Here is a 17885-nt window from a genome sequence, read left to right as displayed (position 1 = left end):
AGGTGTCTTCAAAAAGAGCAGAGCTAGGGGCAACATGAAAGCATGGTCATTCAACATGAGAGGAGTAAAGGGCCAACGTCCTTCGGGGCAAGCATTAAGCGCCGGTAAGACTGCAGCATGACAAACCACAGAAAGGGGCATTCAGAGTTTTCTTTTCAATTGTCTCGTTTTCATCTTCATTTCCTTATCATTCCAAAAATGACGTTAGGCTGGAAAGGGAGCTCAGAACAAGGAATAACGATTAAGGGAAGAGTAGGAGAGGCAAAGGGCCTGATTTACAATAGCGTTTTGCAATAGGAAAACCCTATTGAGAAACACTTTGTAAATAAGGCCCAAAGAATGCAAGGGGCACATTTCTGCATAATGCATGGTTAACTGTGCTCACTACGGGTATTCCCTTTCATCATATTTAAGTAGTAGTGTAGTATCTTGGATGTTGTGATTGATTGTATGTGTGTGTGTGCAGAGCCTATTGGAATGCTCATGTGGAGCTTGGAGTGTTGGGGCACATGAGTGTTCCAGGAACAGACGGTTGGGACTGGGAGCTGGGAAGGGAACCAGAGTGGAGGTTTACAAATCTTCTCTCCTACTTTCTGATCTAATCTGTGTAACTAAGAGTCAATAAAGCTTGTTCCTTTTCCACTTACCTGGATCAGCCTGGTTCCTGCTCCTTGTACATCACTGGCCCAGGCAGATCTTGCAGGAGGCAAAATACATCAAGTAGCAAACATGTTGGGCAGTTCAGGGTAAGAAGCATAATCTCATAATGGGAGCCATTTTAGCTGGAGTATATATCTGCAGCCTGTTTGATTGCCAGTTTTTCCTCTATTAAGACATTTCCATTCAAACCTGGTTGTACGCCTATCGCAATTGTTAGAACACTCTCAGATCTGAGTGCCCCTTGTCCTGGAAACATTTTAAATGCCTTCTTCATTGAAAAACTCTTTCTCTCCTGTTCTAAACATGCCGGAACTGCTTTTGATGCTCAATAATGCACCTATTGCCGTTATTCCCCAGGCTTTGAAATTGATCAATACATGTACCACCCATCAACGTCAATCTATCATTCTGGACCACTCCACTCGTTGCTTGACAACCCCTAATCTGGGTTCCAGTCTAGCTATTGTTCTAAGGTGGAACTGCTGGCCTTTATTTGATGGTTTCAGATGAGTGGAAAACAACTGTGATGTTTCTTCTATATCACTTCATCACGGTCATGTAGCATATTATGATGTCCTGGTTGAACGCATGTTTTACCCTTGTTCTATCATCTAGCTCAAAACCTTTCCATGTGATATATTTCAACACATTTACTGGGATTCTCATTTCTCCTTCCCCCATCAATTATGCCATTCGATGGGCCTCCCTACTTCCCCGTTTTTTCCATCATATATTTTTGACTCCTCTTCTCACCCTTGAACAGTTTAACATTCCCCATCACACGTTAGTGGATGATACACGGTTGCTTTGCTATGTAACCGACTTTCTCTGCATATATCCTATTCCAGTCTTGAAAGCATTCAAAGCTGGATTGCAAAATACATTGCAACAGCTTTATCTAAACACAACATAGATTTTGAATGGTGACCTCCCAAATTCGCCTGAATCTTGCCCACCTCTGCCTCCTGCATCCTTCCTCTAATCACTGCCACCCCATCGGTGGCGGATTAAGATGCTTGGGTTTTGGATAGACCATGTCATTACCATGATCCATCGTATATGATGGACAAATAAGACCTGCCTATTCCACATAATGAACATTAAATTAATGTTGAATTTTCTCTCCACTAATTTAAACAAAAATTATGTTAGGCAGCCTAATAGACACTCCCATAGATTATACAAAATAAAATGTGCTGGTCTCCCCACCTCTTTCATTAAATTACCGGTATGCACACTCTGGAATATTCAAGACAGAGAAGATCTCGAAAAGCTTTGTCATTACTTTAATGGTTCCCATTAATGGTTGGGGAAAATTATTTACCTGATTCATAAATCATTAGATGGTATCTCTTCTTCCTATCTCTGACAAATTCAAGTCTAATCAGGTCACATCAACTATCTTCTTACATCTCTGATCCTAATAGAAATGCCCTCTTCCAATCCTCATGTAGCTGTGTAGGTGTCAGATCATTCGATGTTTAGTGCCACAGTTATTATAACCATTGCACTCACTTACGGATGCACCTGCACCCTATGAACCTGCATTAAGACCCCACTTAAAATGTCTACTATTCTGCAGTTAAAGCCCTGTGTACTGACTGTGACCTGTGCCCCTCGGAACCAAGGGGAGATTAAGCCTGATGTCTGTGCTATACAAATTGCCCCACTCGTTCACTCGCCAACTCACTTACTCTATCACTAATATACTCATCATTCCCTATAAAAGCCAAGAACAACACAGAAAGAAACATGACTTGAACTGGCCCTTCGAAATGGTGTCAATACAACCATGGAAATTCTATGCATGTGATTTGTCCACAAGTTCACTCAGTGAGGTCCAATAGTTTGATTGACCTGCTATTCTACATTATTCAATGGATGTGCTACAATATCTTCGAACTGATCTTCACAAAAACAAAACTGATGGATATATGGCATAAAGCAATACAATGAAATATTCCAGATAATAAAACTTTGATTAAGCCATATGATGTACAAACTCCTTCAACAGTGACCAGAATATTTCTTGCGGTGGACTGATCCAAAAATGCAGTGACCTCTGCACTGCCCTAGGTTACGTTTTCGGTTAGTCGGTTAGGAGCCAGCACCCTTTGCAAAGACACACACACACACACACACACACACACACCCCTACCCCCCAACTCCACAACATGGCCTCCTTCCCCTAACACTCACAGCCCACCATCTCTTACCCACATCCAACACCCACAGATGCACTTTCAGTGTATCATTGCCCAATGCCATTCATGGGGCTGCCAGACACCTTATGACAGTACAACATATTATGTGAACTGTGTCCGATGGCAGCAGCTTGCTCTCCCATTACCAGGTTGCTTCACTTGCTACCAGACGACACTATAGGGAAGTTTAACAGGTTTGTGGAACTCATATAATCCAAAACCTCTTTGCTCATCCCTGTTAAGAACTTGTACTTACTGTCTCTGTGATAGCTATATCTTTGTTCGGCTATAAGAAATTAATGGTTTTTGTTTTAATTTTAGAAACTTTATTAAACAGGACAGTTTTCTAAGCTTGATTATTCCCTCACTGCAGGGTAATGCTCTTTTGAGAGTTCTTTTATATGTTGATTGATATGCTCTTTATGATACAAACACATTATGAAATCACGCATCAACACTCTTGCAGCGAGTAAATCACCCTCATGTGACTACTCAGACGACCCAGTGTGTGGACTGCTGTGTGGACTGCTGTACACCTTGTGCCTAAATGCATTTTATTTTATTTATTTAAACTGTTGTAATGCACCACATGCCTGAGGGCCACAGGGCACACATAAAAACAGACAGGACAGGCCCATAAAAGAGCAGATGAGTTGAAGTACTTTGAAATGAGGATTCCGTCAAGGGGGAGGATGAGGGTTAGATTGATAAAGAGGACTCAGTCAAGGGGAGATTGAAAAGGTGGGTCCTCAACCTCATAGGCCTTTGTATGTCAAAACAGCAACACACAGCCTTTATCAGCCTAAGCCTAGGCTGAAATAGTCCGGATTGAGCCTTGGATTTAAGAGTGTGAGGAGGTATATATGCCTTTAAGTGGTCCATGAGATATTTTGGAGCTGCATTGCTCACGCGCTTATGGATGAGTTTAGGAATTGTATGTGTAACACAGTGTTTCACAGGGATTCAGAGCATGTCCCGCCTGGAAGCTGTTATATGGGCACATTTGGTTAAGCCGGAGATGGCAAGAACAGCTCCATTCTGTACAATCTGCAATTTAGAGAGATTGGACTGGAAGCATATTCTCAAGAGGCTGTTACACTAGTCAAGGCAGGAATTGAGGGTGGAGGCCAGAACAGATGCATTATTATGTGACACAAATGGGTGGAATGTGATGGAGAAACTTGTTGATCAGTCCACAGGAGGACCGGATTTGGGAGACATGCTGGCTCATTGTAAGTTTGCCATCCCTTATGACACTGAGGGTCTTCACTTTCTTGACCACTGGGATGATAATGTTAGAGATGCTAAAACTGTTATACTCCGAAGGCAAGGTTTTGAGTTTAGGGCCAGAGTCCACAATCAGTAGTTCAGTCTTTTTAGTGTTAAGAGCCATCCAGTCATGGATCGCCGAATAGATGTTATTACGATTTAGTGAGTCCTGTGCATACAGGCCGGAGAGCTTCATGATGACCTGGGTGTCATCAGCGTAGTTTGTATAGAGAACACCCAGGCCATCTAGAAGTCTGAAGAAGGGAATGATATAAACAATAAACAGACAGGGTGAGATGCACGACCCGTGAGGGACACCATATGTAATGGGTGCTGTTGTAGAGCAGGCATTGCTGGGGGCCACTCTGGCATTGCGAAGGCCAAGAAAAGAAGCAACCCACTGTGAAGCCAAGCTCGAACAGGCCACTATGGATTCAAACATGTCCACCAATAATGCATGATCCACCAGATCAAACATGGCAAACAGGTCAAGATGCATCAGTAGTGCCGGCTGACCATGCATCAACAATATTCAACAGGCTTGATTTGAGAACCAGCATGGCTGTCTCCATGCCGTGTCTGGCTGTAATGCTCGAAGTATGACATGCTCGAAGTATGTTGTTCTTTTCAATGAAGCTCTGAAATTGAAGATATGCAACCTTGTCCAGAATCATAAGAAGAAACCGTACATTGGTTATGGGGCGATAGTTGCCTATGGACATAGGATCAAGGTAATCTTTCTTCAAGAGTGGGGTAATCCATGCCTCCTTGAGAATGAGCGGTACAGATCCCTCTGCAAATGAGAGATTTACCAATTTTGTCACCCAGGGACTCAGCACATCCAAGCAACCAATAAAAAGTCCAGATGGACAAACATCCCCCAGCATGAAGTAGATTTTATATTGGTGACAATCTGGTAGATATCAGCCTCAGTGCTTGGTGTACACTGAAATATGTGTTTATTATAATCTAGTGGAAAGTTAGATATAGTGGGGTCAGTCAAGGGATCCCTCGCCATATTGCATGAATTCCTAATATTCTGGATGGAACTTTGAAGGGCTGCAACTTCGTCAGCAAAGAAATTGTGAATTTTCTGACACCAATAAGAATTCTTCATAGGACTGGCCATGGTACATGGCTGCCATTTAAATTCCTTTAAGGTGGCAAACAACTCCTTGGAGCTGGATTTAGCTTGCGTGATCCTGGTGTTATAAAGAGAAGATTTTGCATGTGTAATAGCATCATTGAACTGTTTCATTAGTAGTCTATAGGCAGCCAGAGTTATCGGCGGGGGATGTTTATGCCAATAACGTTCAGTTGATCTCTTCTGGTGCCTAAGGGGAAGAATAGTTCATTGAACCAGCACACAGTTAAAAACCCCTTCCAGTGTGTCTGTGAGGTGTCGAGCTAATTCATCAGCTTTATTATACTTGTCCAAAGAACCAAGCTTACATCTAAGCAAGGTTGACAGCTTTGCGGGGGTGATGTTCTTCCAATTTCTAGTCTCTATGACTAGTCTATAGAATTAGTATTGAGTCTTTTTGAAGACACAAAAATGCTGTCGCAAAATGTAAGCAAATGGTGATCAGACCAAATAAAAGGGTTAATGACGAGATTAGAGTCTGTGAGATGTTGATAGAGTACCCAATCAAGGGTATGCCCTCCAATATGGGTCGGTCCAGTCAGCCACTGTGGAAACCCTGTAGCATCAAGAACATCCAGTAAAGACAGAGTGAAATTATCTGAGGGTGACTCAGCCCAGAAGTTGAAATCTCCCATCACTAGAACGGGTGTGTTGACCTTAGTGATTTTATTCAAAGGGCCTAACAGCTGTTCCTCGAAGAGGGGAAGTACCATTGGAGGTCTATAAATGATGACTATGTTTATTGACACATTTTCAGAGATTTTCAATTTTACTTTTACTATGAGACTAAATGTAGCATCATTATTATTATTATTATTATTATTATTATTATTATTATTATTATTATTATTATTATTATTATTATTATCCGTCATGGGGTCAGTACACACTTCACAAGTTCTTATCGTGCCAGGGTTTACTTAGACCGTAATCCTTAAAATGTTTATACAATGAGAATGGGTGATAATAGCACTGAACATAATTAAAATCAGGAAGCATCTAGTATTACTATTATATATTTTTATTATTAATAATAATATCATTAATGATACTACTAATAATAATAATGATTATTATTAGTAGTAGCAATAGTAGTGTTGTATACAAAGGGATAGAAATAGCAATTCAAAATGTGCAATGTAGGTGAAAAAGTGGCTCAAAATGGCATGCATTTGTTTTATGGGAAGGTGCCCTCATACTAACGATGTAATTGCACCCGAGTATTATCCACCACTGTTTCCTTGGCATGCGGAATATGAAATTGGCTACTATGCTGCTGCATGATGCTGTTTCTATGAACATCAGCAGCCTCATAGCAGTCACTCATCCTCTCCCTCATGATCCCTGGTATCATTGCAAGCCTGTGATAACACATGCAAACTGTACATCCCTTGAAGGAATGAATAATGCGTGTCTATTGTATAATTTTGTACGTACATTTCAAGCACACATTTTCATGCAAAGGAGTAATTTACCAGTGACGTACTCTTCCTACAATCTTGGCCTCCGCGTGTGTGGATTCTAGCTGTTTCCTTCACTCTGAGAAGTCACGCGGCTGTCATTTTAACATTCCACATCCTGGTAACCTTTATCACACTGTACATCATCTTGGCAGCTTGTTAACAAATGAGGCTGCACAAGACACCGCAAAAACATACATCAGCCGAATGTATTTTCTTTCCCATTAAGTTGTCATATTCTTCGCAGTGCTTTCCAACTTTCCATCTTCGTTAAATACTTTCCTTTTCAACGGTATAAAAATCACCTTTTGGCAGAACGGGAGCACCTTTTAGTGGCCACAATGCAAACCTCCTTCCAATATGCATTAACCTAACTATTTTAAAATTAGCATACCCAATCAGGAGCTTGGATGAAAATGAACCCTATTTCCCAAGGCTGGATTGATGTGAAACAAATCATTCAGAACTCCGGAGGTGAAAAGACAAACCATCGTCACATGAGTCCTTCTCCTATCCATAGAGGGATACGGGAAGCAGCTCCAAACTACCGGGAAGAGGCCGGTGTAGCGATATATGATATGATATATATATATATTGTGTCCATGCATCAGTGTTTCAAGGCACAATATATGTACAGTACTTGTCATGGCAATGAAGAATAGGTGTCACTGTGGGTCGTGCGCATTTTGTCAATATATAGGATCCTTGATCACCACACAGCTGTAATCCTTATTCCCGTTGTACTGGAACCAATGTGGCTTGGTACACTCAGAACAACCACTATGGCACTCGAGTTGGCTGTTTCCAAATCCCTTAGAGGAGACTTGGAGATAGAAAATGTGAGTTGAGAAATCACTTCAGATATATGCATTTATTGTGCAATTATTTCGTTTGTAATTGGTGTTTTACAAAGGCCCATATGTGTACAGGATATTTCAGCATACATGTTTACAGGTGGTTCTAATAATAAACACAAAAGGAGAAACATGTTTTGAGTGAGATATACTTTAAGCATCCCAAAGAGGGAGAAGGAGTTTGATGACAGTGTGGCTAGCTATAACACAGCACCACATTGTTATTTGAGTGAGGTATGTCTGGGGCCATACTTCCGAAACTTTGCATCAATGTATGAAATTAGCATTTTTGGATGCAATTTAGAAAGCTTTCCAAAAAAAGTGCATATATATTGCAAAATTGTGTGCAGCTCTATCAAACAACACCAATGCGATACTTGTCTCGAAACCACCTCTTAATATGGCTCCCAAGTATTCAAAAGGTGTACACCGTGTACTACTATTGTTTAACCAGCATGCTCAAATTAAAAAAAAATGTTTAATATGTCTGAAGCTGACACAACGGAGGTTTTGTTCAATGATTAAATATGCATCCATGGATATTTGTGGTTATTCTTTTCCAAAATGCCCTTTGGATTGTAAACATGTTTTCACAGTGTTTCATTTGAGAGCCAGTGCCATATGTCATGGCTTCCTAACTTGAGCCCTGCCTGCATTCCATATTTTCAATCCTATATAGTGTTAGAATATGATGGTTTGAGATGCCTGGGTAGATCATGCTTCAGACATCTAGTTGTTGCATTTTTAGGTCATTGTGAGTTCAAGCCAGTGATTTTATTGTAGCAATTTCAAAACCTGCTTGAACATTTTGGAACTTACCCCAAACAGGGTTGTGGCCTCCACAGGTCCTGAGGCCCATTGTAGGTAGATTGCACCCACCTCGCCCACACATGTATGCTTTCTCATTATACAACATTATTTTGCTTATTAGCTACGTTTGGTTATAAAAGACACTTTCGGATTTTGTCTAACACTAAATGAAAACATTGAATACAATGTAACATTTAAATGTGCATAACAATGCAAACCATCATTAATGTTTATTCTTGTGACACTGTGATCTATAATTGGTATATTGAAATTTGTTAATCCAAAGAAAAGAGTTTTGTGAACATGGTAATTCTTCCTTAGTTACACCTTTCCTGATGGTTTTATGTAATAGTTCTGCATTTTGAAGGCTGAATACAAAAAGATTCATTTATTTTGGCTTTTTTTGTGTGGCTTTCCAAATGCTGAAATACCACAACCTGAACTCCCTACTCTCCATCTCCCTCTACCACACTACCAGAATTTCTATTCAATCTAGTCTCCCCAAACCTTCCTTTTCCTCCACCTGCCATCCCCCTTCCAGCCCAATACATCCTCTCGTCTTCCACAATCACACACACTCTTTCACCCTTCCCCCTGGCCCCTCTCTTCCCCACTTCAAACATTCCCCCTAATCTCCCATACAGACACATACCAACAGACACACAAAAACACTTACCTCATTCCTGCGACTTCCTGCACGTGATCGCGTCTCTCAGCCCCTGCGTGTACTTCTGTGCTTTGCAGGGAACAGCTGTCATCCAAAGATGGTGGGCACACCCAGAGGAATGGAGTATTACAGATTGCAAGGTAGATGAGGGGTGAAGGGTGAGGGTGAGTCAGGAGAGGGAGGGATGAGGAAGGGAGTGGTTTATATGCTTGAGATGCGGGTGAATGGATTTTGCATGATCGATTTAGAAAGACTCAAAAAACGATTTTAATTAGTCTTTCTAAATCGATCATAAATGTGCTCAGGTAAAATAAAATTGGGAAAGTCACTCAGTACCTTCCTGAGTTGTGTTGTAAAAAAAACAATTGCTTTTATATGAAGTACAAAGTTCTTGTCAAAAAGATCAAAAAACACTCTACAGATCTATCAAATTACAGCATCCTTAGTAAGGCTCCTTCATGGCAGACGTTCAATGAATCTACATATTGTTATACTTAATATTAGTTTGATCACATTCTAATATTCCATGCATTTTAAATCAGTTTTGAATCAGTTCAAATCTTTCATAAACTGTCAATAAATCTGCCCAGTGTGAAAGATTGGTTAAATCAATATAAAAACAGTGAAAGTGTGGGGGCAGGAGAAAAAAAAAAGAAATACGTTACATATCAATCTCCTCTGGTTTTTTTATGAATCTAGAATTGTTATACCTCATTGGCATATTACATTTCTTTTGATGTTTCATTCCATTTAGTTTGTTTCTATGAATTAACTACCTGCTTCTCTTGATCCTTCCTCAAGTCAATCTCTCACTCACTCCTAAAAAATAACATAATTGGTACGCACCACATTACCTTAACTTTTTCTCTATGCTCCAACAGTCTACTCCACCCTTTTATCCACCAGGTACATCATCTTCACTGGTCCGTAGGTCCATCTCCTCTCCTCCCAACTTCAACCAAAATGATTTTCCCTCTTCAGCAACTGCTGTCTATTTATAGCATTGCCTACCCTGTTGTGGAATTTTTCCATGTTCCCATCAGACTTTATTAGATCTGTTCCCCTTGGCAAATTGTTATCTGAGCTATTCCCATGGGGGCTAGAACGTCCATTGGAAGTCTTTAAGAAGGCTGCTGGTCACATCCCATTTGATATATACATTCCTAAACAGGCAGCCATGTTCTCAGGCTGCTTGTTTTCCGTTGGTGAGCTTTGCTTCTAACTGAGTTTGCAAAAGATTTCTGTTACTCTTCAATTCCCTTACAGTCTCCTCCGATTCATGGTGCTTTTGCTTATATCCTCACATTTCCCTGAGAGCCAGCAGGGATGGTAGGTTAGGTGTCGGGTGTCTCATTCATTTTGGAAAGAGTACAGTCAATTCTAGTTCTGACCACAAATCATCTTCTCTGCTTCCCTGACAGATTTCAAGTTTGTACGCTAGTGAATTCTGGGAGAGGTCGTTCTGGCCACCAGCTACTTCATCTTGTTTCCTTTTATCTGGGATTTCTGTAAGACATTTTGAATGGGTAGGGTGGGTAGGACCAGCTTGCCTCTACCCTAATATTCCTGTGGACTAGATTATATCCATAAACCTGTCACAGGTTCAACACAAACACGTTTTTTCCATTAGTTTATCAAACCAGCCCTAATGCACCCCTTTCAAGTGTGGGCTGTGCAGGGTTGAAATAATGCAGACTCCCAGTGGGGGCTCTCCCTCCCCAGAAGGAATGATTCACTGTTTTATGTTTTATGTAAACAAAGGCAGTCACCTGGCTGTACATGTTCAAGTCATCCATCTGGGTGTTCGGTACATCCAGCAGGGCCAGGCAACAATAGCAAAGTGTTTAACTGTCCCTCTCTTAAAACCCCTCAAACTGACTCTGCTGCCTTGGCATCAGACACATGCATACCTTCTGATGTGCATTTCGCTCTGAGTTATCCTCAGTACCTGTCACAACCTAGGTATGGTATCCCAGTTGCCGCAGATACTACTCTCCCAGTTCCGGAAAAGTAACCTTCTGTCTTCGAACACGAAGTCTCTAACGTGATATGCCAAAGACTTCCCTCCCAAGAGCTCAGCCTACAATGAATCTATTCCACCTGTCAGGCTGAGGGCTTGAGTGAAAAGGCAGGAGCAGACTCAGCAGAGCTAAAGGAGGGAAGAACAGAGCAGACGTTCAGAATGCAGCCAGGTATTGCCGAATCAACAGCAAACAACATCCCCCAAGTACCCACTCTTACCTGTTCCGTAGCAAAATGTACCAGTAACCTACTAGTAATGGACACAAAGGGGGATTCTTATATCAACGGTGAAGGAGGAGTACACCAGTGTCTCAGGACTTCAGTGCTGCAAAGCGTCCCAAGAAGATAGCCACAGGGTTCCAAAGTAGAGTCAGCAAAGCGTTCCAAATCAAAATCCACAGTGTTCTGAAATAGACTCAGCAAAGCGTCCCAAAGAATATCCTAAAGTGATCCAAATCAAATTCAGCAAAGCGTCCCAAAATGTCCAAAGCAATCCAATTGTAGATTCAGCAAAGCGTCCAAAATAAACAGTGTAAAAAAAAAGAAAATGAATTGAAGTAAACAAAATGAAGGGCAAAGAAGATAAGCGTTACTTCACGCTAGTTCCTTTATTTTCGTGTTCGAGTATATTAAGCGTCACAGCCAAAGGACTTTAGCAAGTGGAGGTCGAGATGCAAGCCGAGTTCAAGGATTCCGGGGAAATCAGTCGAAGAGGGGCGGGCGTTGGAAAACGGAAGAGAAGGCAGGGGCGAAGGTTTGGAGTTAGCACAGGATTCAGGATTTAAACAGGAGTCAGGAAACAACGCTCGAAACTAACACAGTTTAGGAGCGCTGGGCACTCGAACAGACAGTACTAAATACGGTCTTCAGAAGACACGGCAACGTGTCAGGTGACCAACGTAGCAGGAAGATGGGAATTGTAGTTTTTTAACGGGTTCTGTGTGTTGAAGAGCGCTCATATAAATGCCATGGCAATTTCCAACAAGAACGGGATGTGACAGTACCACAGGCTCGAATCTGCGAGGAAAGCATGGCATCTCAATGTGTCCATGGTTTGCCCTCAAAGATTCAGGTCTCCCAAAGCCTTTCAGCTATCTCTCCTCCATTCAGTGGTTTCAGTCAATCATACCTTGAGAATACAAGCCACAATCCACCTGCCTCATCCGCCATTCCTGAAGATCCAAATTCTAGAGCTGTCAGAAGCACTGAGGTACCTAGCCCTGGGATAACAGGTCTCAAAGCAGTATTACTGAATATGAGATCTCTAATGAACCACTCCACTGAGGTGGCAGACCGTATTTGTGAATTTGCAGTTGATCATTGTGCCCTGACGGAATCATAGTTACATGATGGATCAGGAGCATCTTGAACACTAGCTATTCCCCAGTACTATACCATCCTGAGAACAGATATACTGGTGGGGAAGGGCGGGGGAGTTGCTCTCATTGTTCGCAAATCTCTTAACATACATAGCCTTGACTCTGTGGACATTGATGGCTCTGAAACCTTGCACGTAAAGATGCTACTAGATTCCAACACCACAGTTAATGTTTTTCTTCTTTACCGCCTTTCCCAGACCATGCCTGATTTCTTAATCCAGTTCAATGGCTGGATCTCTCCTGCCCTCAATCCCCTATCTAGAATCATCATATTAGGAGACCTTAATCTAGGGTTTAATGACCCGAAAGACATGTTGGCCAAGGCTGTGAAGTCTTCACTTAAGGGATTGTCCTTTGATCAACACATCCTGGCTCCGACACAGAGTGCAGATAGAACGTTAGATTGGGTGGCTTCCAATGACTTAGCAGTGGACAACATCAGAGTAGATTTCTGTCCCTGGTCTGACCACTTGTTTGTTTTTGTTCAACTTCCTAAAGTTGTGCCCTTATTAAAAAAAAAAAAAAGTATGCCAGAAAAATTCCTCTGATGTAACTAATGTAAATGAACTCCACAAGCCCTTTTTCCTATTTTCTTTAATGTAATTAGTAATCTGGACAGCTTGGATACGGCAGACAAATTAGCCATAGGCTATGATGATATGATGCTATTCACAGTGTATTCCCTGGCACCCCTCAAACAAAGAATGGTTAAAACCCAGCTCTCAAAGCCATGGTATTCACCAGATATTCACAATTTGAAAACTATAAAAGATACAGCATTCAAACATTGGCAAAGATTTCCCACATTGGCAATGAGATTAACTACAGGGACGGGGTTAGGAATCACAAAAAAGCAATTTTTGAGATGAAAAAGATGTCCCACCAAGAAAGAATAAATTAAGCCCCTGACTCGAAAGAACTGTTCAAAATCTTACAGGAACTGGAGGACCCTTGTCCACCATCCTAGCTTATTAATAAAGACCAACAATGGTGTCAGCAAATTCAGAACGCCATGGGCTGCAAAGTGGAAGACATCAAGGCTGACATTGCAGCCAGGCTGTCACTCATTTCCACAACTTTGCCCAGTGGCATTATAAAAAGTTGTGTTGACCTCATTCCTCCCTTTGTTTTTGCAGAAGAAACAGAAACAGTGATACTGGACACTATTGGCAAATTGAAACGAACTAACTGCAAGGACGATTCCTGCCCTGCCACTATTGTTAAATCATGCACCAGTACACGTGTCCCATTGAACATGAAATGTGTTAACTGCATGGTCCATGCACTCATTAAACAGGCCTGGATTGACTCTCTGTTGAAAAAAACATCCCTTGACCCTTCAGTTGCTGGAAACTATCCCCTATAACAAACATGCCTTTTCTACTTAAAATCCTAGACAACGTCGTACACCAACAAATACAGTATCAGCTGAGACAGTATAACGTTCTGGGTGCCAAACAATCTGTTTTCAGAAGCCACCACAGCACCACATCTACCAATATCAACAGATGCATGGATAAGGGCCAAACTGCTCTGCTGATTCATCTGGACCTCACAGCTGATGTGGACTTGGTCGATCATGTCACGATAGTCACCAGAATTCAGGAATCTCTTCTTTCTCTAAGGACGTGCTGGGTTGAGTGTTATCTTTCCTGTGTGATCGGATGGCTAGGGTGTACAGTGAGAATGCTACTGCAGAGGGCTGTGTGATCCCCTTTGGGGTGCTACAGTCTTCATGTATATCACTGTCCCTGTTTACATCTTCACTATGCCTCTATTTGATATGCTGGACTCAGAAGGAATAGAATACGCAAAATATACTGATGACACTCAGTGTCTCTTCAAACTCCCCAGTAATCATGCAGTTGACTCCTTAACCATCAATACCACCTATACCCTCATTCACTGATGGATGCAATACAATGGGTTGACCTTGAAAACTCTAAGACAAAGATCATGGTCCTAGGCATTAATCAAAAGCTGCGCAGGCTAGACCCAGCATTCCAGTCCTTCAAGGTAGCAGACTGCTTCTTGAAATCTCTACCTAGGATTAAGATCCTGGGCGTCATCTTGGATCCGGAATTGAGCATGAAAGCTCATGTGGGTCACTTAGTTTCCTGCTCCTCTTACTCCCTGCAGCTTTTAGCCTTGATTTTCTTAGCAAGTTGAGCTGTGCTACAGTGGCGCGTGCTATTTTTGGTTCTCGCCTTGACTACTGCTCCCTTCTTCTGCAGGGACTACGGCAGAGTTAGGGTGAACTCAATCGGCTTAAGGTGGCACAGAACAATGTGGTTCGTATTGTCTGTTGCATGCACAAATCTGTTCACATCTATCTTGCCAGTAAAACTCTGCACTTGTTGCCCATAGGAAAAAGAATCGACTTTCGCACCCTGTGAGTTGTGCACTCCTGTCTTTTTGGAAAAGTTCCAATCTACCGCTTCTCATTGCTAGGGTGGCTCCCAGCCAAGAGTGTCCAAAGATCCAATGACTCCAGTTTCCTGCAAACCCCTAAAGCCAAGCTCTCCTTACTTCTGAAATGGTGGCTTTCCGATGGTAGCTCCAAAACTCTGGAATTCCTTACCCCTGGACAAAAGGTCTTGCGCCTCCCTGGGGTAGTTCAAACGTTGAATGAAAACCGTCCTGTTTGAATTCATTTCCTCCCTTGCATTGACCCGATTATGTGTCTGTTACTTCTCATTCACTCTCATGTTATTCGGTGCATGTTTTGTCTGTGCTGCTATACCCATGGGCCTTTGTCTCAGCGCATTATAAAGTAAGTACGTAAATAAATAAATAATGACATTAATCCCTGATAGAGTCGACAGATTAATGAGTTTCTAGGTTTGCTTCTCTTCTCTTCTCTTCTCTTCTCTTCTCTTCTCTTCTCTTCTCTTCTCTTCTCTTCTCTTCTCTTCTCTTCTCTTCAACAGCATACAGCCTTGTCCTTTTATTTTCATCAATACTCTAAAGGACGTTTAGACTAATTTCCAAATTCGTTAAGTGCAAAAATGTGGCATAAAAGTGAGGTGTAGTCCCCTAAGCCAAATTAAACACTTATGGAGATTTTCATATGATCTCAGAGAAGGGGCCTCACGTGAAAATATGTTTCCACAGTGCTTGTATTCCTCCCCATCAAATACTACATTGTTTTGACCAATTGTTTACGGTGCAATCTGTTAGGAATTTTGCACCTGCTAAAAGTGTGCAGGGTTCATAGGAAACCATTTTAAGGGAACCATTTTACATGAAGTTCAGCAGTAAATGAAGGTGCAAAAGCAAGGCATAATGCTTTTAGGCTTTTGGACCATTTTCAATTACTTTCAAGTTGAAGAAGGGGTACAAAGTGAACGTAACTTCTATGACATGCTTTCTTCCAACAACATGAAAGTACCATTAAATGTACACCTTTACGAGATGAATCTATTGTAAACGTAGGCTGCAAAGGGTGACATTTACATTATATACAAGTCGGAGCATAAAAGGAAATAGGAAATAGTAAAAGAAATGTCCACCGTTCTTAATTTACTTGATTCATCACTAGTAGTATTTACTCAAATAATAATTGGCTATTTAATGTTATTATTGGGTGGGGTGTAATCATGGAAGTACAGTTTAAAAATAAATCATTACCATTGTACTTCAAAGAAAGAATATACGAATATATATATATATATATATATATATATATATATATATATATATATATATATATATATATATATATATATATATGTACATACACTGACAAAAAAATAGTTAAAGCTTAGTTAATTTGACCAGATTAATTGCAAAGACACCCTTGAAATTCATCAGATGTGGTTTCTCCCATAATGCTATGTCCCCTTGAATGCCATTTTGTATGTTATTGTGAATTTCTTCTTTTATATGATGTGTGTGCTAATGGGCTTTGCATAATTTTGCACATGTGCTGAATTTCAAATGTTTTCTTGTGAATAATCTGGTCAATTTAAGTGATTCAGTGATTTTCAAGGGTTTTGTTATATCATATTTTGTTTATTTGCCATGTCCACATTATATGTTCCCTCAATATGATTCTTTAACACCCGTAGGTGACCACAGCCTTTGGCAACAGCCATTTGCCATGTCTTTGGAGCCAACTATCCAAGGCCATTTCCCATGCTGACTCAATATTTTAAAACACAGTCTGGTACACTTGTCATGGCCTTTGGCCATGGCCACTGCACATGTTCCCCTTCTCTCTTCGGCCCACTAGCCAGGGCCTTTGGCCATGCCCACTGTATATTTTACAACACTAACACAACACGAACTATGCCCTTCGCCCAGGGCCAGCGGCCACAGCCTTTGGCTGTGTTCACTGTATATTTTCCCCCAATATGTTTGTTTTACACCCACTGGGTCAGCTGAAGTCTTTCAGGCTTGTAAGCGAAAGCTTTTCAAATGCGTTTTGTCTTTATTTTCAAATCTCTAACTCCAATATGAAGTGTTTAAGGTGCAGAAGGTAGCCCGTTATCTGTCAAATAGTTCAGAAACTACTGAATGATTTACCCCAATCCAGTCATGGAAATTAAGTCAACGCTTTGTGCCCAAACTGTTTCTTATTTGGTCCAACTCTGGCAAGCGCCTTTCATGCTACAGTGTTAAAAAAACTGCCTTTTTTGTCTATTGAAAAATAAATACGAGAAGGCTGAAAACAGCATTTTCATGTTTTCTTAATGACGTTTTCATTTTTAACAAATTGTTTCCGAAATGTCCAGTTTAGTGTGCTCTTGACAAACTGTTTGGAAAATGTCATCCAAATCCATTCAACAAGTCAAAAGCTAATGGCCTCGCTCAGCCTCTCTGCTGTAAAAAACACCAAAGCTGATATAAAGGTTTTAATGAGCAGGGACATCCCCTTCTCTGTGAAATATTTTAAATACTCTGGATGGACTTACCCCAAATTTAAGTCAACATTTTGTGCCCAAGTGGTGTCATATTTGGTTCAAATATGCCCAGCGATTTTTACGCTACGGCGGTTTAAAAACTGCTCTTTTTCTCTATGGGAAAATGAATGGACTGAACAATATCAAACTGTCATGCTTCACTCTCTTAATAACTGTTTCATTTTATAACGTATTGTTCACAGAATTTACAATTTGAGGTGGGCCTTAGCACATTTTCAGTTTAGAGAAATTCATCCACATCCAAATCAAAATTTAATAGCAGTAGACATTTGGGAAACAATGGCTGCTTTTTCATTTCTGAAAATCCTGTCAGCCTCTCTGCTGCATAGCACCATGGAAGATAGCACTAAGATTTTGGGAGAAGGGGGCATCCCCTTTTTCGTAAAAAAAAACATACTGGACACAATAAGCCAAACCTCCCCTGCCCACAGAAATTGAGTCACCACTTTGTTCTCAAGTTGTTTGTACCTGGTCCTATTCCGGCCAGTGGT

General features: G+C 41.1%; 1 protein-coding gene across 5 annotated transcripts in view; it reads left to right on the top strand.

The window, feature by feature from the left end:
- Positions 1 to 17885, top strand: part of CSMD3 (CUB and Sushi multiple domains 3) — a 3270409-nt gene that overhangs the window by 2148990 nt on the left and 1103534 nt on the right. The window lies entirely within an intron of this gene.

The sequence above is a fragment of the Ambystoma mexicanum genome, chromosome 5q (genome assembly GCF_040938575.1).
Source record: "Ambystoma mexicanum isolate Mex_15411 chromosome 5q, UKY_AmexF1_1, whole genome shotgun sequence".
In the NCBI taxonomy this organism is placed as follows: Eukaryota; Metazoa; Chordata; class Amphibia; order Caudata; family Ambystomatidae; genus Ambystoma; species Ambystoma mexicanum.
Note: the sequence above shows the minus strand (reverse complement) of the source record. Positions and strands in the feature narration are given on the sequence as shown.